Here is a 25,472-nt window from a genome sequence, read left to right on the forward strand (position 1 = left end):
TAAAACTATTTCATCTGAAATGGAACAGCCCTTTTCACCAGTCTGAGAGGAATTGTATAATGTACATAATAGGGTATCCATTCTCTGTCAGGTGATGTCCATCTAATAGAGGTTTATTTTCTTCATAGAGAAATCATATTTCCCTGTTCAGCTAAAGGCTAGATCTTGCAAATGAGTATTAATTTATTTATTCAATTTATATGGCCACCCATCTCAACAAGTGACTCTGGGTGGTAAACGGAATTAAAATAAAATAAAAACAATTACAGGTATTACAAAAATTAAAATACAAAGCAGCATCATAACCCAAATCACTAATGTAATCAAGAAGCAGGCCCGTGCACACACTCGGGGCCCCAAGCCTGGGCTCTGAACCAGGTCTTCAGGGTCTTACAAAAGGCCAGCAGAGTCAGAGCCATCCTGATCTCCAGAGGGAGAATGTTCTATAAGGCAGGCATATGGCAGAAAAGGCACATCTTCTAGGCCCTGCCAAACAGCATACTTTGGCCAACAAGACCCAAAGCATGCCCATCCTGCCTGACTGGATCGGACAGGTAGGTACAACTGGGGAGAGACAGTCCCTCAACCCAGTCCTAAGCCATGGAAGTCTTTAAAAGGTGACAAGCAGCACTTTGAATTGCACGCAGAAGCACCCTGGCAACAAATGCAATTCATGGAGTAGTGGTGTTACATGCATCAAGTAACCGGTGCCATTTATTACTCATGCTGCTGCATTTTGCATCAGTTGAAGCTTCCAAAAGCTCTTCAAGGGTAGCCCCATGTAGAACACATTGCAGTAATCCAGACAAGGTCACGAGGGCATGAATGACAGCAGAAGCCGTGAGTACAGGAGGACCCCCAGATTATGCACCGGGTCTGTCTGAGGCAGTACCGCTTTATCCAAGACCAATGATGGAAGGTTCCCACACCAGAAGGTCCAAATATCCAGAGATGAAGTCTATTGCGCCCCATCCAGGCCCCCACAGCCTCCAGACACTGGGACAGGAAGTCCATGGCATCACTCAGCCTGGGGTGGAGATACAAAGCTGGATAACGTCAGCATATTCATGATACCTCACCCCAAACCATTGGATGACCTCATCCAGCAGCCTCATGTAGGTGTTAAATAGGAGAGGAGAAAGGACCTAGCCCTGTGGCACCACACAAAGTAGGGGCTACAGACTGGACCTCTCCCCCACATCACCAACTGGTACTGGCCCCAGCGGAAGGAGGAGAACCAATGCAACACCATGCCATCCACCCCCAATTCCAGAGCCAGTCCAAAAGGGTACCATGATTGATATTCCATATTCCAATATTCCATTTTGACAAATTAGAGAATGAGTGAAGAACTATTAAGCAAGATGTCCTGCAACCCATATTTATATCCCTGCTGAATAGGTATTCATATCTTGATGTTTCTCAGTGGGAACAGAATCCTATAATAATTTGTTATTTTGATAAATTTATTCATTAACCATTGCATTAAATTTAATGTGGTTTAGAATTTAAATCCCTGGCCATTTGTTTTCTACTTATAAAACAGCACTTCACTACAAATGTTGATTCCCTTCCCTGTCACTTATACAAAAAAAAAAGCAGACAACCAAAGCTACAGTCATTGTTGTGAACCAAACCACTAGTAGATTCTTTCAGTAAGAACTCATTGAGATGGAACACTATGAGAAGTAAGTGACCTCTGGAAACTCAGAGATAGGGTCAAAGGCTTCTGCTCCCTAAAGGGAGAACCTTTACATCCATTAGCTCAAATTTCAGTTAGCTCACACACAGGTTATGGGAATTGTGCCATCAATCTGCTGTAGAAAACATAGACTGCAGAGGCTAAAAACTCAAGCATTAGTTAGGTAAAAGTGTTTGGAAGAATACAGAGATGGCCTTGAAGAAGGTATTCAGTAAATGTTAGGTAAACACCAACTTAGCCCTGAAAGGGAAGAGGGAGTGAGGAAGAAATTCAAGGATGCCCTGCCTTGATTTTCTTTGATATCAGAGGGGAAAGAGAGAGAATCTCCATCAGGCTTTCAAAATTCTGTTGTTATTCCATGCAACAATAGAGTTCCAGTAGTCCTTGGGGCATGTGTTTCCTAACCTGGCCTACTGCAAAGGGTTTGCATAAATCTCAAAAACCTCAGTATTCTCTAACCAGATGGGCATCAAACCTTTCCTTTGATGGTGGGGATGCATCAGATCCTCAAGGCATCCCACTGTTTGCAGAACAGTTTGCTTAAGCAATGTTATATCCACAGGAAGTAGATATAACATACCAAACCCACACAATGCCACAGTACAATTTATGCAGCAGTTGGGACAAGGCTTGCCTCAGAAGCAACTCAACAGCCTGCCGCCCAGCCAGTATTTCTTCACTCTTATGGGAGTTTGCCAGAGCAGTTTGGAGGAGCCCAGAATAAACTGATTTTTACAACTCATTGTGAATTGTTTATGGTGGGTCAGCCAGCATAATTTCCCACATATTGCTGCAAGGTGATGTTTGTTCTGATTCTGATAAAAGAAGGGGCAGCCAAATGGGCTCTATCCCTCACTGAGGGCAGTGATTTGTTACTGGACAATAACCAGAACTTCATGCAAAGATTTAGAGCTGCATTTCACATAGGACAGCAGTGGCAAATTGACAGATTTGCAAATCGAAACAAGGCAACCAGGGGGTTCATGTACATCTATAAAATTTTAAATTATTTGCCAGAGATATGGGGTGGAATGATCTTTCTCTGATTGGCCAATTTAAAAAAGGTCTTGCTGATGAATTGAGAGATGAATTAGTGGGACAAGGCACACCAGAGAATTTGGAAAAAACTGTTCCAACATTGTGTCTTAATAGATAGGTGATTGGAAGAGTTGAGGAGGTTCTTCAGCTTCTCTTCACTCCTACTCCCACCCTGTGACCTCCTCAGATACCAGCAGAAGAGAACCGATACAGATAGGAGCAGTAAAAAAAAGATAACTGTCCATAGCAAAGAAACAGAGAAGGAGAGACAGTTTTTGCTTCTACTGTGGAGCCTAGGACACACAGCCAAGACGTGCACTGCTAAAGGACAGAGCTCTGAGTCAGCTGCAAAGGCCTACACCTGTCAGTGCAGGCCATACAGCAAGCAAGTGCCCAAATTGCTCCAAAGCCATGTTTTCAGGAAACTTTGCAGGCTTCACTCCCAAGAATTTGGTGGGGGCTCAGACAATTAAAAAGAGCTCAGGCAACGTACCACAGGCAAGTACATTTTATTCTTTTTACTCTTGGTTCACCAGCAGGTTCTGAAATACAGCTCTCAGCTCTTATAGACTCAGGTGCCGTTGACAATTTCATAGATGAGAACACAGTGCAACAGTTTAAATTGCCCACACAGTTGTTAGTATAACCTATGCTTGTGGAAATGATGGATGGCAAGCACTTCAAGCTGGTCCTATTTTGCAATGCACAACACCTTTGCAACTGACGACAAATGATCATACAGAAGTCTTGCAATTCTGTGTCACAGTTTCCTTACTTGTTCCCATTGTGCTGGGCGTTGATTGGCTGCAAGTCCATAATTCAGAGGTTCACTGGGAGCAGGGAACATTTTCTTTTCCCTCTCAAAGACGTCAGCAGCTCTGTTTGAAAGCTTCCTGCTCTCATCCTTTTCTCTTTCCTGCTCAGCTCTCTGAATCTCCTTCCTTACCAAAAGGTCTGCAGAGTTTGCTGATATTTGGGGGAGTAGGAAGCAACTACATTGCCTTCTCATTGAGCATGTGACTGTACCATCAGCTTGAAGCTGGGGGCCCAGATCCCAGGTAAGAGGCAATATCCCACATCTACTCAAGATTTAACCATGTTAAAGGAATTCTGGATGATAATCTGAAGAAGGGTCTTATTTGCCTTTTGAAATCTCTAATGTCTGCACCTACATTTTTTATCCCAAAGAGGGGTAAATCTTTTAGGACTATGCATGACTGTAGTCTCCTGAACAGTGTAACCATTAGGGAACACTACCCACTGTCTCATTTCAGGCCTATAAAGCCACCCTTAAAAGTCATGCCTTTTAACAAAGTTGGATTTGAAAGGCATGGAAAATTCAATCAGAATAAAAGAGGGCTACGAAAATCTAATTGCCTTTGACATCAGGTTTGATAAATTTGAATACACAGTGATGCCTTATGGATTGGTTAGTTGTGGTGCAGTCTTCTCCAGGTTCATGACTGAAATATTTTCTGATATTTTAGATAAATACTGTATGCAGTAGTGTAATAGGATGATATACTGATGTTTTTAGAAGATCCATATTTGCAAACCTTGTGTTTAAAATACCATAGGCTCCACAAACACAAGCTTTGGTGTCCTTGGTGCTCTCTGAGGGGAGAGGATGAGTTTTTTAGGAGGAACAGGAGTTTTTTACAACATACAGTGCAAAGACTGTAACAGCCGCTATGTAGGACAGACAGGCAGATGACTAGCAGAGCGCATCCACGAACACCAACTAGCAGTCAGAAGACATGATGAGAACTCCTTAATCTCACAACACATGGACAGACTCAACCATAGTTTCAACTGGGAAACTGTGAGCATCCTAAACCAAGCCAAATCCAAAAACGCCAGAGAATTCCAGGAAGCCTGGCACTCAGACAAAGCAGCCATCAACAGACACATAGAGGTAAACAACATTTACATACCATTCAAAAGAGACAGTAGAAAAGCCAAAAGACCAGTACACTCCCTTGCCAGCAATCAGCACCCAGATATGCAAAGATTAACACCAGGATTAACACCAGATGAACCATCAAACAGCACAATACACCCGAATCAAGGAACTATTAACTCAGGCAATCAACCAAGCAGCAAACAACAGCCCAATCAAAGAACTCCCAAGGAGAGAACAACACCCCTACCAACACAAGCAGGGCAAGCCACTGTATATAAACAGAGAGCAAGGCCCTCTCCCTTTTCGCATTGAAGATGTTGCCTGGTCTGGCAATGAAACGTCTGCAAGAAAACAACAAGGCTCAGAGCACCAAGGACTCCACAGTTCAACCCCAAGCTACAAATATTCGCCTCAATTGGAAACACAAGCTTTCTGTGAAGAATGTGCATTTGACCTCCCTCAGTTGGATTATTTCTAGTATAGGATCTCTACAGAAGGAATAGAAATGGATCCTGCAAAAGTACATTCTGCGTTCTTATGGCCGATACCTAATAATGTGAAGGATGTCCTTCAGTTCCAAGCTCTCAGTTGGTAGAACAATGCCTGTTCTTTGTTGGCCTTGTTTGTTTGTTTTCCATGTAGTGATGGAAAACAGGGACATACTGGTAAAATTTGACAAAGCACGTCCTCCTTATTTGCAACCCTTGCAATAAAGTAGACTCCAGAAGTAAAAGAGTAGGTTTAAATCCTAATTATGCATCTTCTAACTAATTAGAGAGCAATCGCTACTAACAGAGGAAGCTTTCTGCTTCAAAAGTGTATCCTTCAGCTCCTGAAAGAGATGATGAGCCAGAAGGGCAAGTCTTGCTAGCAGAACCCCACTCTCCTTCACATAAGTTTTAGTCACATGTAGAAATAGAATGCCCTAAAAAGAATTAAATGGTGAGCTCATATTACAATTGCAAGATAATCCCAACAAGATTATTTCCATGGTATCACTGTGTCAGGCTCTGCCTGCTACCCAGTAAAAACACAGACGCTAGTGTACGCTTAGGTTCTGGTTTTATTTGAGTAACAGTATGCGTGCCCTTTAAGAAAGCTGAGAGTGAGTGGAGAGTGCCGGAACAGGATTTAAATAGCCTGCACCGGTCAGCGCTCCACCCCTTCTTACTCTGGGTGCGCCCCCGAGCCCCGTCGGTTCCTTCTTCGGTAGGTGAGGGGTCGTGGAGCCCCTCCTGTGCTCCGGGCATTTCCTTGATTGCTTCCCTGGCCGGTGATGGTTCATTGCCGGGCGATCAGGTTCGTAATCTCTTTGACAGCTCGGGCGCGCCTCATGGTCTGGTCTTGTCAATTGCTTTCTTTGCAACATTGTATCTCTTCCTTCCGTGCCTCCGGCTAGAGTCGATACTTTGTTGCCAGCACTTGTTGCTCTCTTTTGTTACCTAGTTGCCTTTTCCTTTAATCCATCCGGGACCCATGTCCCTGCATTGTCATGCGAGCCGTTGCGATGTCCCAAGCATCGCAACGGTGATCATGACACACTGTGGCTTAAAAGCATTTCTCCCTTAACTTTATAGTTGAATATTCAGTAAGTTTCAGTTTGCTTTTCAGTATAATAGAGAAGAAAAGGAGCTCTTCTTGGTACTGAAAGCATGTGTGTTGATTAAGCAAACTGGGGGTCCTCATAGACTCACGACTCCTGCTCGAAGAGCAGATGGCAGCCATGGCTAGGAGGGCCTTTGCACACCTTCGGGTTGTGTGCCAGCTGCTCCCATTCCTAGATCTAGAGGCTTTGCTCACAGTCACTCATGTCCTCGTGACCTCCCATTTGGACTACTGTAATGTGCTCTACATGGGGCTGCCCTTGAAAAGCATTCGGAAGGTTCAACTGGTGCAGAATGCAGCTGCACGGATAGTAAATGGTGTTGGGTACTTGACACATGTAACACCACTGCTACATGAGCTGCATTGGTTGCCTGTGTGCTTCTGGGTGCAATTCAAGGTGCTGGTTGTCACCTTTAAAGCCCTTCATGGCTTGGGGCCGAGTTACCTAAGGGACCACCTTCTCCCAGTTGTTTCTGCCTGTCCAATTCGATCTAGTAGGTTGGGTGTGCTGCGGGTCCCGTCAGCCAGGGAGTGTCGGTTGGCAGGAACTAGAAGGCGCGCCTTCTCTTCTGTAGCACCTGCCCTCTGGAACATCCTCCCTCCAGAAATTAGGATGTCCCCAACCCTGTTGGCCTTTCGTAAGGCTGTGAAGGCCTGGCTTTGTGCCCGGGCCTGGGGCCTCGAGCGTGTGGATGGTCCCATCTCTTGGCTGTATTAACGTCCATGCATTGCTCACTTGGCAGCCATGTATATTTATTTTGTATTTATTTTATATTTTAACTATTTTAATTGTAATTGTTTTAATTGTTTTATAATTTTATTGTTGTAAGCCACCCAGAGTCACTCACTGAGATGGGCAGCTATAGAAATCAAATAAATAAACAAACAAACAAATTAACACAGTGAAGACATAAACTACCTTATGCAAACATTACTGGGAAATGCCCTCTGCATATGTAAGAATAATAAATGTCTCACTACCCCCAAACCAAAATCTACAAAATCTAATCTTGATCATAAGCTCATTAATTACAAGCCTTGTAGATGCAGCTCTTGGTGGTGACAAGATGATGGTTATTGCACTTGGCTTCTGAATATACTGTAGATTTTTTTAAAAAAGCTCTTCACACGCTACTGCTGAAAATGTAGTTCTGCTTCTCCCTTGGCAGAAAGTAGCAGACAAATCTAGTATATTCCCTGTCACCATTTAGAAGCCTGAATTTGACTACAAGATAAAAGAAGATGAGAATAAATCAGATATAACAAGAATTTTATCTTCTGCCATTGCCCAGACAAAAGATCTCTGCTGAATTCACACCCTCGGTTGGCCTTTGAAAATGCTCAATCCTTGATAAGCCATGAAAACAGGTAGAAATGCAAAGGAGGCAAAGCAAGTAGTGTGCTCCTTCTGCACGTATGATATTTCTGACATTTTTATTACGATACAGTTTCTTTATATTGCATTACATTATGCACAACAGCTTCCACATTCTTATATCAGGCCATTTACATATTCCATACATCCTGATGGATATTCATTTTGCCATGTATAAAAAGAAGAAAATCCTGCCAGTCCTGACAAAATAATGATTCTCCACTTTGTTTTTTTAAGCATGTGCATTTTATCAGAGACCTTCTCAAGCAGGGCAATCAACCAAATCTTACTGAATCATTTTCCAAGTGACAAATGATCCAAATATTTCCACTGGTGAGCAGTAATTGACTTTGATGCTGAAAGCAGGTAAATAGTAAGCTTCTTGCTTTTGCTTTTGCTTTTATTCCTACCTTCAAATACATATAATAAGCCTAAATTTGGTGACCATTCAATACTTTGTGTTGGCTATCACTTTATTAAAGACTTCCCTCCAAAATTTTGAGATGCTACATCCTGACACTTTATTGCTTTCCCACCAAAGATCAGAGTACAATCTATCCAGCACCTCATAGAGTAAATATGCATTATATGTGAGATTCTTATAGGGATTAAATGCCAGTAACATAAGATCTTAAGGTATAATTCTTGAACTGAAGCAGTGAGAATTCCTTAGACCTCCAAAAGGGTTGCATCATCCAATTACTGGCCTAAATCTGATTCTTACACTTGTTTCAAACTATTTATAACAAGTATGACTATTTTTATATTAAAGTTTGGATTATGTAAAACATTTAATCATTAATGTCTCAAAATTGAATTGTGGATGATTAACTATTTCAATCATCCTCTTTGTTCTGCACATATGAGCATGATTAAGATTTCTCACAAATTTCATTACTACCAGTGAGTTGCATCGGTTCTAAAAAATTGTGAGTAGGAAAAAAAATTATAAATGATCCCACTTAACTCCACATTGGTCAGACTCTGTCTCAAGTATTATGTATAGTTTTGGACACTATACTTTAAGAAGGATATAGATAAATCTGAATGGATTCAGAAAAAGGAATGAATATGATCAAGGGACTAGAAACTTATTTTATGAAGAGAGATTGAAGGAACTCATTATGTTGAGCATTGAGACACTGAGAGGGGATAGCACTCTTAAAATATATGAAAGGATGTCACAGAGAAGGCAGCCAAAATAGTTTTCTTTCGTACCAAAGGGCAGAATAACAGAATATTAGATTTAAGTTATATGAAGACAGTTTCCAGCTGAACGTTAGGAAGAATTTCATAACAGTAAAAGAAATTCAGCAGTGGATCCATCTGTCTAGATGATGCTGATGGGGTCCCCTTTACTGATATGTTGAAACAAAGGCTGGATAGTCAACTGCTTTAGGATGCTTTAATTTGGATTTCTGCATGGAACAGGATGTGGATTCAGCCTACTGCTATGGTTCTGTAGTAACCTTACCTACCATTTTGCTACTCTGCTATACTCATTTCTCTGCTTTAAGTAGCTCAATTTCTACTTAATATAAAGTTATGCCATCTGGGTTAGAGCATACCTGAAGTATATTTGTGGGACCTTCAAGAAACTGAGGACATTTTGGAATAATACATTTCATTTTGGGAATTAAAAAATCCATATGTACTGTGAGTTACCTTAAAATCTTAACAGTAAAAATACTGTTGCTGAGATTGTTTGGAACAATAATAAAGAAACCCCAGTATTTGACAAACCAATTTTTGGCTACAGCATGAGTAATCATGATTGGATTGGAAGAAAGAAAGAAAAAGGAAGAAAAAACCAATATGAAATACTTGTCAATTTTTAGTTCCCTAGTACCTTTCAGATCTTTGAATCTAGCATATTCTCTCTCTCTCTCTCTCTCTCTCTATATATATATATATACACACACACACACACACATACACATTGTGTGTGTGTGTGTGTGTGTATTTTCCTATAATTTATGTAGAATGAGGAACAAAGACTTTTTTTCTGTAGAAGGTTTAAAACATTGAAAGCAACATCTTATAATCAAAACATAATAGTAATATCTGCTTATAATAATATTAATATCTTATTAATAATCTTATTAATAATCTTAACATAATAATATCTGCCTATAATAACAACAACGTCTGCCTATCCCAGGTCCTTGGGAAGGACTCAATGGGTGGACAAAAATGCCAAATCCAGTCTAAACATCTGACTGACTGTGTGATCAACCATAATATTTAAACACTGCCCCACTTACATTTATAGAAAAATAGCAACCTGAATCTACCTACAGCAATCCAAAACATCAAGCACATTCATATTATACACTGGCATGATTATCATCCATGTAACTAGGTAAAGGTGATACAAAAGCATGTCCAATTTCTATAAATGGCTTTCTAAATTAACTTAAATGTCCCTGTTCCAGATGCCCCAAAGTCCAACTTCAGCAGAACATACTGAAACAAAAGCCAGGAAGAATTCTGAATATAGCAGAGCAAAATGTTCTCATTTGAGTTTTGAGGATGAAAATAGTGGAACTTTTAAGGAGAGGATATAGAAATATTTCCAGAAAATTCATCTTTTCTTAAGCCTGGATTCTGCCATCTGCCCCTGTTTCCATTATGCAATCCAGATTGAACTCACTTGGAGTCTGTCACCTTTTGCATGTAAGTGTGTTAGGACTGACGCTGAAAACTACTTTTCACTAATGTTGACCTTCTCTTAGCCTCTTCTTGCCAATAGAGAATAATTTACCTCTCTCTTCTTTATGGCTGCCTTTTAAGCAGCCTATTATTAAATCTCCCCCCAAGTGTCTTTCCTGGAGACTAAATATATCTAAATCCTTAGTTGTCATTGGTTTTGAATTCTAATTGCATTATTTTCTCCCTATTCTGAGAATAATGAGGACAAACCAAATGCCATTCCTTTGACAAAGTAGGTGATATTCTTGGCTGCATTCTAGATTTCTCCCCTTTTACTCTTCACCTCTTCTAAAAGCATTAATAGGGCTGAACTACACCTTCCTAGAAGCTGGATTAATTCATGTTTTCTTCCTTGAACTCCTTCACTAGGCAGGTTAAGAAGAAACCTGCTTATGGGGAGTGAAAGGTGATATATATTAGAATTGGACCATGATCTACCAATTGACCTGGACAGCAGAAAGCTGGACTGAATTTGGAGAGCTACTAATGATAAACATTTTCTGAAAAGAGTAAAAACCAGTTCCAGAATAGAAATTGCAATAATAAAAGAGAAAAGTCAAGATACTGTAGCTAATACTCTAGTGACTCCCTTATGACACAGACTCTTCAGATAGTACCTTTTTAAAAAGAGTAAGACTTCCAGTCTCAGGTCCAAGACTAGGAATAAATCATAGACTAAAACAAGTAGACCAGTTTCACAGCTTTGGATCAAAAGAGTGACTTAGACAATGTAAGCTTGAATAGACACTGTTCAAATCAGTGTCTTTGGACTCTAGGCAGTGCCAGTACTGTACTCTCAACTTCAGTTGCCTCCCCATCTTCATGTACTCTCACAAATTATGAGAATAGTGATTTAGATAAGTGAGTAGAAAAGTGGGATATGTGCTTTAAACAACAAATAGGCATAGGCAAAATATTGCAACAGTTGACCAGAATGTTCTCAGAAAATTGTCCTAAGAAAAATGGATCATATTTCTAATCACCTCCTTCAAAGGAATGTCACATTATATAATTTTCTTCAACCATTTCCAACCCCATCTTTTTTCTTTTATGGCAAATTCCATACCCCTTCCTGATGATGCAAACCAGTGGTCCACCTTCAAATATAATTGTCTGCATGGGTAGCAAAGCAAAGAAAACCCAATTTGTTTTACTTCCTATGCAAACCATTTATTATTCTGTAAGTCACTCTAGTTGAAGATCAGGATATAAATTCTTCAAAAAGATAGATAAATTTCTTTGTATCTACTAATTCTAAGAAAGCAATGACCCTGTGTTCCTTCCTAAGCATCTTGAAAAGGCTATCTATGAGCACTGCTGCTGTTCCCCAGGAAATCTGAGAATAATTAGAAGAATAAGGGAAATCTGACACTGGACCCTATGGTTTGGAAGGTAAAAATCTCATCCAAAGGACTTGAAACGTACCTATAATCTAGAGGGCATGGGGACATCAAATGTTATATTTGATCACTATGAATTATTAACAAGCATAGGGATGACAGAGCCCTTGGCAATGATCATATGATATGAGCAGATCCCCATATAATAACTGCTTCCTTCCTCAGATAAGCTATTCAATCACATTCACGTCCTTTCCCTGCTCAAGGACTTCACTGTTCTGCTCTGGCTTCAGAGGAGGATCTCATTTATTAAACATTATGTCTGATCAATACAAAAAGTGATCTGAGGTTTATGAAGAGTACATAGTAGAGGGATCTTATGTCTTATCCTATACATCCCTTTGTAAAAAAAGTTAACAGATTTGAGCCAAAGTTGTAGAAAGTGACATGGAACAACAAACCTTGAAGAGGAACAAACTTAGCCATATAAAAAACCTTTCAAGTGTGCTGGGCTGTCAAATGATCAGTAAAGGCTACAGGCTGAAATGCATCTACCCGGAAGTAAGTCCCATGGAAATCCTCGTCTGTGTCCACTAGTTTGCACTGTCCATTTGATTAGAGCCATCTTTGGAAATAATCTTTCCTTTATTTAGTATCTACTATGAGATAGCAAATACAGTAATATTGTACACTATTCAAAATACACTTTTAAAACTCAACAAACAATTCCAAGGGTGAAACAATTTCTCCTCTATCATAAAGTCAGTATCAAGAGGGCCTCTCATGAAGTTTTTAACAAAACAGGTGGTCCTTTACAGAACTAGGCCCTGAGGTGTTTAGAGCTCTGAAGATTAAAACAATGCTTTGAATTGAATTTAGAAAACAACTGGCAACCAGCACAAGTCCTTCAGTAATGTCTCAATGCCATGCACCACTTACCAGAAAACCTCTCATTTTCTTCATTGTCACAAAGTTTTCTGTCTGTAATCCATTCTAGTTTCTCTTAACACAGTTCACTGTACTGATGTTGGGCTGGGATGGGCTTGTTTCGAGGTTTATGCATCAGGCAAATGTGAAAAAAACATTTTGATATGTTTCTTCAGTTATCTCTTTCTTCTCTCAATTGATCACCTAGTTGTCCTTCTTTTTTAATAAGAACTTTATTATTTTTCAAAGTATAATTAAAATACAAAATATAACAGTGTTTTTTTTTTGAAGCTGTGCAAATAAATGTAGGACAGCACATGGAACAGCTGGAAAATAGTCTTGTTTTATTTTCCTGTGCGGGAAACAGGAAAGGTTTCCTGCCAAGTAAGTTGCCTTAGAAGTAAAGTTCAAAATATGCCCTTCATTTACTATGAGGGAGGAGAAAAAAAATAATAATTTGGCTTTGTGACATAATGGCAAAGCAATATTTTGGTCATTCACTTATCACCTTTGCTGACACAACAAATATGTATCTGCTGGGCATCTTTCAAAAATTAAGAAAGAAATGATGCTGAGATGATGGGTCCTGCCATATCTATGTCAGTCCAGACCCTGAATCTTGGCCTCATTGCCTTTGCCCTTATCACCCACCACTTTGGGATGTCTATTTGGATAGCTTTTTGCTGTGGAGGTGGCATTGTCTTTGAATGATCAGGGACCTTGACAAAATCAGGATTCCCACTTCCAAAGCAACTTTTGTTGAACAGAGGTAGAAGCTCCAGTCAGCCTTCTCCGACCAACATGGCAAAGTCAGGAGCTGAGTCAACGAGAGTTTGGTGGAACTTGTTTCTAGACCCACATCACTTCCCTCCCACTTTTAGTTGCACATAAGCAGCCTAAATGCCTAGGCAGGGCATTTGGAGGTTCTGCGATTCAAGCACTTTTAAACCTGAAACATAAGCCTGAATTTTTGAATGAAAGGACGTTTCCTCCATCTTAGCTTTGTTAGGACAATAAATGTTAAGGTCCCTATAATATGTCTTCAGGCACACTGAAGTTCTTCAGAGGTGCAAATGGTTCTAACCAGTCTGAAGAATAGGAGACCTAAAAGTGGATGAAGATGATTGCCACATCACAGAATAAGGAAGCTCTTCATAGCTTCATTCTCATGGATAAACATTGCTTGAAATGCTGAAAAAATATGAACCAACCAATATATTGGAAAGTTCAGGATCAGGCAGTCCTATCTCCCCCTAGCTGAAAAAAAAAAGAAAGCAATCATGTTTACTCAGCCTGGTAACCTAAAGTATAATGGATATCCATATTTTGCTAGATGAAACAAATTATCCTAATAGCACAAAACAGCCCAGAAGATAGAAAAAAAGAAAGATTTGTCTTAATCAGCTAAGTCTGTCTAGATGAATCTGGTACACATGCACTATTTCAGGTTTTGATGCTGAACTGCAAGCATTGTAATGGTATGGTGACCTTTCACAATCGCATTTCTTTCTCCTGGGAATGAATTGATTTTTCTCTGGCTGCTGCATAGCAATGCACGCTGACCCTAGGTTCCAGAGTGGAAAGCGCCAAAAGCAAGGGAGAAAAAGGATTTCATCAGCTTTTAAGGAATTAAAATGGATTGTTGTTAGATGTTGAAGGCTTTTGTGATGGTTTCTGAAAATAGCTAGTTCTACTTCTTGGGTGCTGTGATGGTGATAGCATATTTACTCGGAAAATATTACTAAGTTAGATCATTTGATAGGAGCAAACTGATAAAAAAATATACGGCAGGTTCAGTAACAGTGTCAAAAAGCTAGCTACAAATGATGGTTATTTTTTTAGAAGAGTCATCCTGTTTCACAAAATGTGTGGATATGGAGGAGGATGGAATATTTGCAGGAAAACTGAAGGAACTCTTTGTATCTGTCATTACTACAGAAGATATAAGACAGATACTTTTGCCTGTATTGACTTTCTCAGAAAGGAATCAGAACCACTAATGTAAATGGAGGTAACAAGAGAAGATACTTTAGGACACCTGAAGAGAATACACAATAACTTAATTACCTGATCCTGATGGCAAAAACACTGCAAACACCAAGTATAGAAAACAGCTCATTTTCATTATTGCAGCTAAAGACAATGCAACCAGTTACTGAATCTATGGGAGCTATTACTTTTTCACATTGACATGTTACATGTTGGATGACTTTGTTTATGAAATAAATTAAACAAGCACCAGACTTCAGGGTTATTGGTTCATTCAGATTCCTTTTATATAGCAGTAAGACTCTGACAACATTCAGTGGCAAAGCTACACAAATATCCAGAGAATGCAAAGTGGGGAGAATACTCTTTTGTAGATTTGTCAGATACCAAAATGGCTGATATATTCTGAAGCTGATTGATCTTAGTCCTGCATTCTCTCCTCCCAATATATAGTACATATACAAACAGATCAAAGAAAAATGAATGTTCTGGTTTCATTTTAAAGCACTGTTCACTTGTTTCTTAATCTTTCTGACAACATATCCAGGCTGTTGGAATTGAGGTGTTACTGAGGTATTTCATATTTCCAGATTGATTGTCACATGACTTGATTCATTGGGTTGAAAGCCTGTTTGACAATATGTGCAGCTTCTTATGTGCAGCTTTTTCTTATGGACTAGAAAAGCTGTAAGAATGTGTGTTACAAAATCCTCCAAACCAAAAAGCTAAATTTAAATTGTTCAGACTGAATTCAAGGCCATTACTTTGCTGTAATTTATGTCCCGGTGTTCTGTTAGTGCAACGTCAGTTCATGTGGGTTAAATATCCAAAAAGGTGGGTGTTGTATTGCACTAATGCCAACTGATGGGCTATCCTTTAAAGTTGATAAAAATGGGGGGCGTGGGGGGAGGAATTGCCCCTGCTTCCACTCAGATAAACTCCACTCATATTTCTTTGTGCTGGATTTAGATCACTTGGTACCTCAAAAGCCCAAAAAGTGCTTGTGACACACAATATTTCAGCAAAGCATTCCAGGAAATCTTCAGTGCATGAAAGGAATATAATGCCTCTTTGTTCACAATCTGCTCATGCATTACAAGAGATCAGCATATATTAGCCTGGCTAGGCCAGAAGGGGAAAGACTCAGGTGAATGTATTCAATAATTGATCATGGAAATAGATTCTAATGAAATTTCCATCATCCAGAAACATGAACTCTCTATTTATCATCCTTTATTTATCTGCCCAGTGTATGACTTTGGCAGCTTTGGTGAATTCCTTGTTGATTCAAAAGAGAGGGACCAATCAACACTTAGAGCAATAGAAATCAGAAGGGGTGTTTTTGTTTTTGTGAATGGAGAATGTGAAAAGAAAGGGGATTGGACATTCTCAAATAGTCTCTTTACTAGGACTAAGCAGACATAATAGTCAAATCCACATTTGTTTGCTCTTCTATCTGTTGCATTTACAAATAGAGACAGTATGATTAAGATGTCAAACTAGGACCAGTGGTTGGGGGATGGCCCACGTTTAAGTTCATAAAGCTTACTGGGTGACTTTTGGCCACTCAGTATCTATCAGCCTAACCTATATTACAGGGTTGCTGTCAGGAAACCATGAAGGAGGTAGGGGTATGTATGACACGAAATTGTTCCTAGAGGAAAACAGGATAGATGTTTAACAAATAATAAAACAACATATCACAGGGGTGATGGGAGCTGCAGCTTTCACCAATTTACTGCCTACATTTCATTGTTTTCCTCCTAATTTGGTTTAGTGTTGATACAGAAATCAAGCTAGGGTAAAAAGGAACTAAATTATGGGCTGCAGAAGTTAAGGAGATGACACCCTTGCCTCCCTTTTGATATTAAAGTGATACACATGCACTTATCCACTGTATATACATGAAAGGGACAAATATCTAATATCCACTAGTACAACTGGAAAATAAGATTAAAAAGGCTCCCAGTTTCCCTACACAGATTAGTAAAACTAAAACAGTAGCTTGAATGACAGAATGCTTCTTGTCTAGGCCAGGAGACAAGCAAATTTAAAGGAACAGTCAAACGAATGGATTCAGAAGATGTTTTTGAAAAGACAAAAAAAAAAAGATGCAATATATTTCCCTTTGGCACATGACAGTTTACAACAATAGATTATCATCATTCATTCTCTTTAATCTAGAAATTTTAAAATATAGTTTAATTTTTGATGGATATGTGATATGCTTTGTAATTCTTTTTTGTTTTTGTTTATTTGCTTAGTTTGTTATTGTTTTTTGTATGCTTTTTGGGTTTTTTCCCAGTTTTGGGGTATTTTTTGTAAAATTTGTTAAAATATAAATACATACATACATACATACATACACACACACATACATACACGTAGCATTGTCATGTTTTTCAGAAGAAACAGAACTAGGAAAGAAAAACGTTTGAGTTTGAAGTACAAATTACTGCATTAACCTGAGATAATCAACACATCTTGATGACCACTGGAGTTGGGTGGCCAATAAATTTAAATAAATAAATACTGAAGCAGATATCCAAAAGTTTCATCCAAGGCAGGGAAGATGTAGAATCTAAATAGTGTTTTGAACCACAAGTAATAATTTTAAGCCTTCATTTGTATGTCAATACATTCTATTCTATATAATAGTAGGACTTGTCCTCCTACTAATTGTCCATATCGTTCATCCACAGGACGATAGTCCTTACAGCTCAGTGAAACTGATTGATAAAATGATAATGAAACTGAATGATAAAATTCCTCCATATAGGCAAACTGATCCCATCAAAATGTATGATTTGCTTGCTGAGTTATGAACTCAGTTTTAAAAACAGATGAATGTTCTCTGCTATTACGTGACTTTTAGATAGTTTGAAATGTTAGCCCTGCTGTAACACCAAAGACAGGTGGCACCAAAGATAGGTAGTGGCCCCGGTCCTGTGGAACACCCTTCTCCCTGAGTTCCAGGGAACCCCTACATTCCTGGCATTTTGAAAACCTGTAAAGACCTGGAATTTCCCACAAGCCTTCAGGTAGTGTGAGGCTGGAACCCAGGGAAGCTCAACATTTTGGTTGGATATGTGGGGATGTGTTGTGTTAGGGGCTCTGGGAAGGTGTTGAGTTTTTGGTTTTGGTTTTTTGTTTTTGTTTCTTTGCTGATCTTTATGCTTTTTATTGTTTTTATTGTTTTATTGCTGTTTGTGAGCTGCTCAGGGTTATGCTACATAAGATGGGCAGCTATACAAGTATTTTATTTTATTTATTTATTTTTCAAATTTTGCCACCGCCCATCTCCCCCGAAGAGAGGGACTCTGGGCAGTTTACAATAAAACTAGCACATTAAAACAACAACCATAAATAACATCTAAAATATCAATACAATTACCAAATATAAATATAAAATGAATATAAATATAAAATCCAAGTGGCCATAAGTGATCCAGTTCAGTGAGGAGAGCTCTAGGGCATCAGCCACCCCCAGGAGTAACTACCCCCCTTCCCGCCCCAAGCGAGGTGGCAGAGCCGGGTCTTCGGGTTCTTCCAGAAGGTCAGGAGTGATGGGGCCTGCCTCACCTCTGCGGGCAGAATGTTCCAGATTTATTTATTAATTTTAAATTAATTAATAAATTCTTTTGCATGATGTTCTTTTTAATCCTGAGTACTGTGATGGTACTTTGGCTGTTAGTTCCAATCCCAATTTTCAAACTGATTGTTTGCTTTAGCAAACAATAGCTACAGTAAATGGTTGGGGAGGGGGGAATCCAGAAAGTAAAAATTGCAAACATTGAAAGCCATTGAAAATTTTCTTTCAGAAACTATGAGTTAAAACCACTGAATATGTCCAAAAATAGGAGGATTTTCCCAACCATGCATACTGCAAAGTTGCAGAATCTTGTGTGTATGTGTGTGTGTGTGTGAACACTGTTCCTCATAGTAATTAGTCATTGAGATGAAGTATTTTGAATAGTTGATTGACTCTATTTTTAAAAATTCCTTTGCTCTTTTCCTGTTCTAGTAACATGTTTAATATTGTCACACAGTTTAAAATGTAAGATTAAGTCATCTTGTTAACCACCTTGGATTCAGATAATAAACTAAGTATATATTTTTTCAGTAAATAAAATACACATTTAAATCCTGGACTGATCATTTTAATGGTCTGTAAAAACCCCTTAATCCCTACAGTGTATGTTGCCTTCCCCCATAATGTGCTAGGAACTTTTATGTATTTAGTTTTTTATTTGCTTATTTTGTATCCCACCTTTATTATTTTTATAAATAACTCAAGGCTGTGAACATACCTAATATTCCTTCCTCCTCCTGTTTCCCCCACAACAACCACCCTGTGAGGTGAGTTGGGCTGAGAGAGGGTGACTGGCCCAAGGTCACCCAGCTGGCTTTCAGGCCTCAGGCAGGACTAGAGCCCCCAGGCTCCTGCTTTCTAGCCCAGCACCTTAACCACTAGACCAAACTTGCTCTTTCTCAATAGGATCTATAAAATACTGAGATAGTTCAATTCTCCAACTTTTAATGTTGATATGGTGATGACTGGAATACTCAACTTCCCATTAAATCCGACTCATAAGTAATTACTTAGAATTCTTTTTAATGGTGTGTAGCATTCAGTACAACGAAAAAGTTGTGAATGGAAAAATCCCGTGCTTTTCACCATTAAACATCTTCAGTGAATTCAAATCCCCCCCCCCACTCCCCATCTCAGGTATGCAACCCTCCCTCTCGTGCCAGTTAGTGTAAGAATCTGCAGCTGTCTCTAACGGCTCCTCTCAAACGACCTTGACATTGTGAGATAGTCCAAACAAGATGATTTCACACTCCAATGAATGGATGAATGAATAAATAACTTTATGGATTAGTCAAATGACCATATCAGGAAGTTCGGCATCAGCCACTATAAAATATAAAATACGATACCATAAAATAGCTAAAATACAGTAAAATTAGATAAAATATACTATGGTGAGTATAGTGCATACTTATACTAACTTGGCAGGGGAGATATTTTGATCACACTCCAATGATGTTCCCCCTCCCGTGCATTTGACTCGCAAGAATGATACACTTGTTAACTGAAACATGCATGTGAGTCCAATCAAAAGTTCTGTGAAATGATCTGGGAGCATGACAGACATACAGTATCATTCGCAATAGATGTGTAGTAAGTCAGAAGGTATCAGTATGATTTAGTGATTGCATCCGTATGGAAACTGTCTTGTTTACCCTGTACTGTGCTATTCTTATCAAGAAAAGAGAACTTTTATCAAGTTTGATTTCATGTTGATTAAGAAAAGTAACCAGAGAGTGAGCAGATGCAGAATAACGTCTTTATCTGCCATCCATGTTTCCTTGACATTGTAGTTAACAGGCGCTGTGCCACAGCCAAAAACAAACATTATATAATGTACATAAATATATAACATTTTTCAGGTAAAATTCCATCACTAGAAAGTGACAGTTAAATCTTACCATAATGGCAGAGGAAGAATTAATCTAGTATTAAATACATTTCATGTGTGTTCTGCTAACAGAAAAAAGAGCAAGAAAGGCTGTTGATAATATTTTTGTGAAAACTTTTTGGTTTGTCATTTGCTCCATCTTGATGAAAAGTTTTTTTTAATTTTTTTTTTACTTCAGTATAAAACATTTGAATCTGCATTTCAGTCCGTTTGGGCATTTCAGTCTGCTTTACTTAATTTATGACACATGGTTTTGAACTTGGATCAAGAAATGATGGATCTTGACAATTGAGGGAAAACTATGAATACAATCATCAAACTCTAGGAGTGATTGACTTGACTTTTCTTTGAAGCATGGTTGGGTGGTTTTTAATCCCAGCGTCTTTCTCAGCCTCTTATTTCTGTGCTGTTGTGATGATAGAAGCAAAATCTGAGAAGTGGGACGCTTACATAGTGACTATGAGTTTAAAAGCCAAACTGAGTCTGCATAGCTCATCACCATTATATTGTGAACTACATCAACACATATTCAGTCATGCAGTCTCCCTCCAGCAGTGCCTGACTTCTAACTGTAGAAAGGAGCACAGATATCAAAGTAACCTCTCTTCATGGGGCTACCTTTCTTCTGCACTTATTTCAGTATGATATATAGATGGATGGGGTAGCAATAAACACTCCTGGCTAGCTATGTCTGATCTCAGAAAGAGCTGAACAGGATCAGACAATGGTAGGTTTACAGCCATCCCCAAATTTTGCTGACAGGGAGAAGTACACGAGACTACAAAGAATTCTGCAAGCCCTAATGCAAATTTAAAATGCATTAGGTCTGATTTATAGATTTTTTAAAAAGCAGCTAAGGGGCTGGTACAGGGATTCTTCATAAATAGAGGCAAAGAATTAGGAACAACCTAATGCAGTTTATTTATTTACATTTATCAGACTTGCATCAAAAGAATAAGACACCAGTGTCTAAAATGTAAGAGAATAAAGGCAAGTAGAGGTTTTAGTAGAGGAGCAACTGAATAATAATTCAAAATCAATACTGCAGTTCTATAAAAATACTGACAGGCAAAAAGATCCTTCCAATGGAAAATAAATGTTATGTTGTAAATACATGGCAAGGACATTCTTTCATTTGAAAGAAGAGCAGCAGTTCTTAAAAGGAGATTCTCTTTTCACACTTAGAAACGGGGGGGGGGGGGAGTGCCCAGCTGTTGACACAGAGGACTACGTGATCAAGCAGATTGCTGAATTGGGAAGCTGTGACTCAGGATCCTTTTAGGAAAATGCCAAAGTTGATGTCATAGTGAAAGCAGATCAGTATGTATGTATATATTTGCCTTGCTCTTACTGTGGAAAAATAAAATGAAAACAATGACTGAACATAAAGTTTGAAAAAAAATCAACCCAATACTAAAATTAAAAACTGATGCAGAGGGAGCTTTCTATTGCAGGAAACCACTTATCTCTTTGTTCTAAACAGAGGAAATATTGATGGGTCTGAATGTTTTCCCAAATCAAAATAAACTTGAGGGCATCCTGCAATATTCCCTTTGCAAAATGAAACTTCCTTAGAAAAAAATGAAACTTCCTTGCATTGAGTCCAACTGTTAGTTTATCTCAACAATATTTTTTTATCTTGAGTCAGCAGCATCCACAACCAACCACAATGATGCCAGAATAGTGACATGTACACGAGGATGTCGTCATGCAAACACCACCTTTACGCACTTGCATCCTGATGTCTGACCCAAGCATGTAAATTGCAGCATTTCAAATGAGGCATATGTCATCATTTCCACACCCTTACACTTACCCAATCCTTTGGGCTTTTGCCCAACCTGCCATTGGAAATTAGGTATCCTGAGATTTCAGTTTATATATTTATTAAGGACAGTTTAATCCTGCGTTTTTGCTATAAAAACATGCTCAGAAGTAGCTAATATCTCAAATTCAGTTAAACTCAATTCATTAAAACAAATTGAGTAACAAACACAGTACCCTCCCCACCTTAAAACCCTGATTAAAAACCAAAGTTAAAACCTAGAAACATAAAAGGCAGGCAAGTGAAAGTCATGGATCAATCAGAATAGCCATCTGGCAGGCTCCAAACCACAACTGGATCACCAGGCACATTGATACAACCAAGTCTTTAGACTCTTTGGGAAGGCAAGCAGGATCAGGGCCAATCTAACCTCCAGGGTGGAGGGGATGATGTTCCAAAGGGTGGGCACTGCAGCAGAAAAGGGTCTCCTGCTGGGTCCCATCAGATGACACTCCTTAATAGACAGGACTGTACATGGCCCTTCTGCTGGACCTGATGGGACAGTAGATGTAACTGGGGAGAGACAGTCTCTCAGATAATCCAGCCCATGCTGTGTAGGGCTTTATAGGTTATTACCAGTTCCTTGAATTGAACCCAGAAGCAAACTCTCAACCAATGCAGCACACGGAGCAGAGGTATAACTTTCATTTTGGAGCACACATAACTGTCCGCACTGCTGCATTTTGCACTACCTGAAGCTTCTGGATGCTCTTCAAGGGCAGCCCCATGTAGAGTGTGTTTCAATAATCCATTTGGGAAGTGACTATGGCATGAGAGTAGACCCTCCTGGTCCAGGAATGGGTGCAACTGGCGCACAACATGAAGCTGTGCACAGGCTCTCCTGGCCACGACTCCCACACACTCTGAGTAGGAGTTGTGAGCAGAAGTACTCCCAGATTGTGCACAGGGTCAGTCTAGGGTAGTGCGACCCCCATCCAGTTCCAAAGATGAAGCCACTGAACCCGAAGGTCTCAAAACCCAAAGCCGTTCAGTCTTGTAACACTCCAAAAAACAAAAAAGAAAAGAGGCAGAAAATTCAGCCTGCCTCCTTTTCATGATGTTATAATGTGAGTAGATGACCTCTATAAAGTTTGGTGACTGATTCATAAACTTGTTGATGTCAAATTTTGGTTGGAGATGAGGGTCCTTGGGGATTGCAAATGGGGGGCTAAGGGCTGCATGTGTCCATCAGCCATAGCCATTCACTCATAGAGCATAAAGTTGCAGCCTTAGATCTCAAAGGGGCCAAGAAATGCTGCTGCTGTTGCTCACCTGTTCCCAGATAGGCACCCAGAATGGAAAAAATATTTGCCTGATCTTGGGACTTAGATAGCTATTTTTCATCCGATTTAAAACCTATAAGGGGGGCGGGGTGCATGTGTGCGTGTCTCTGTGTGCATTTTAAGGAAAGGCCCAGCACTCTCTCCCTCCCACAAAGAAAAGAAAGAAAATAAAGAATGTTGGTGGGTGGAGGCATTGCCCATCTTGGCCAGCATGTCCACAGAGTCTCTCTCTCCCATTACAGTAGTTTAAGAAAATAAGAAGAGCCCTGCTAAACCTCAGGCTAAGAGACCATTTAGTCCTGTGCCCCAGAATGCATCCAGGAGGCTCACAAGTGTGGAGAGACATGTAATAGCCATTTCCCATCGTACTTCTCATAACTAATGCTAACTATCTGCTTCCTGAGAGCTTCAAGAGCTAGCTCAGAGCTATCAAGCCTAACAGCCACCGATCGCTCTATCCCCATCACCTCTTCTGGTAGTGGTAAAATCCACAGCACTGTTCATAGTCCTTTCCTACCACCATCATTCTCTCTGTGCTTCTGCCATGTTGCCACTACCATTGAAGCTTCTTCCCCCATCTGCAAGCCTTCAAAGTGGACAAAGTCAAGTCTAACACAATCTCTCACCTTAATCCTGAGGCCAGATCAATGGGAGGGTTGCTTCTGAAACATGTCACTATATCAGTGCCCTTTTCCCTTCACCACTTTAGTATTTGCACAAATGCCATTTTGGTACCTGGAGAAAAGTTTGGGCAAATGGGTGCTTAGGATAAGAGCACGTTTATTTATAGGCAGGAGCAATGTTAGAGTTTAAATCAGCATGTTTGCTATGCATTTGTGCTAGTCATTATTTGCTGTTCATCCCTTCTTACACAGAGAATATATTAATCTAATAAATGAACAAATGTGACAACCAGGAGCCTGCAAATAATGAGTGGTAAAGAGCAAAAGGGAGCTACTTGCAGGGAACCTTTCAGCTGAAAATATTTGTTTTGTTGCTGCTGTTTTTGTTTTTAACTCTCCCATATGTTTCAGGACAAAGATTTTGTGCCAGGAGAGCACTGACCAAACGTAAAGTCATATTGAGTCAATCAAGTAGGATTTATTGATTGAATGTGGTTAGGATTAGACGAAGGCTATTAACAGGCATATGTGGCAGATTAAACAAAAGGCCAAAACAAAAACAACACTGAATAAAGGCCACTTCAGCTGAGTAACATTCATGCTGCATCCCATACATAGTGATAGGAAAAATGTTGGTCAAGGAGAAAAAGCAAAGCAAAGCAAAACAAAAACAAAACAAAACAACAAAAGAGGCTTGTACTAAATGTGGAGAAAGAGGAGGGAAGAGGATAAAATTCTAGATGCTATAGAAAAATATTTGATATTTTATCCCTATACATTTCTGAATACGTATCCTTCCTCAAGGCCTCTTGTTTCTTAAACATTGCTCCTACAAACACATGGAACTGATGCCAAATCTGCAGGAGGGGTTTCGAAGAAAAAGAGAGTTCTTGAGGAAGGATTTCTATTGGGAACATACAGGAACATAATAAAATACATTCCTGTAGTACCTGGAGTTTCCTTTTTTTTTTTGCAAATTGTAATTCTCAGCAACCCTCCCAGCATGGCCAGGAATAGAAGTTCAGCAGCATCTGGAAGGTTATCAGGTTACTCGCCCTTGATATATATACTTACTCTGGAAATAAATCCTCTTCAGTCAGCGGTGCTCGTGATTTTGTGGTCTTGCACAGGTATTCATCTGCTCTTCTTTTTTTTAACCAACACTATGGCAAGGGGCATACTTACTCTCACTTCTTTCTTCTTTAAATCTGAATTGGTAGAGATGCTACAAGCTATATCATTAAAATGGATAAATAAATAAATAAGCATGTATTTGTTAAGATACTAACTTGGTTGTATGTCGTCTTTATATCCTTCCTTTCCTCCAGAAGCTGGCCCATTCCCAGACAGTCACACCCCCTTTCAAGCTAGTTGTCTTTAGAAGGGGTACAGCCCCAACCCTTTTAGCCTTCCCCCTACCCCCAGACTGTGCAAATGTTGATTATCGATAATTCACCTTATTAAAGGTTTTCTTACGCAGACATGTGTACTACTAAAACAGGGCAGGAGAGGTTTGCTGGTGGAGCTAATCAAAATCAGGGCTCAGGTTCAGGTTCACGTCCCTCTGTAGAACTGGATATTGATAAGGGGTTCTGCATGCTTAATTGTAGGACTTGTTGTTCAGAGAGAGATGTAATTCCCCTGTGAAAAACGATGTTTATAGGGAT

At 39.4% G+C, this 25,472-nt stretch overlaps 1 protein-coding gene across 1 annotated transcript in view; it reads left to right on the plus strand.

The window, feature by feature from the left end:
- Positions 1 to 25,472, plus strand: part of KCNH7 (potassium voltage-gated channel subfamily H member 7) — a 325,788-nt gene that overhangs the window by 115,473 nt on the left and 184,843 nt on the right. The window lies entirely within an intron of this gene.

Source organism: Candoia aspera, chromosome 1, assembly GCF_035149785.1.
Source record: "Candoia aspera isolate rCanAsp1 chromosome 1, rCanAsp1.hap2, whole genome shotgun sequence".
In the NCBI taxonomy this organism is placed as follows: Eukaryota; Metazoa; Chordata; class Lepidosauria; order Squamata; family Boidae; genus Candoia; species Candoia aspera.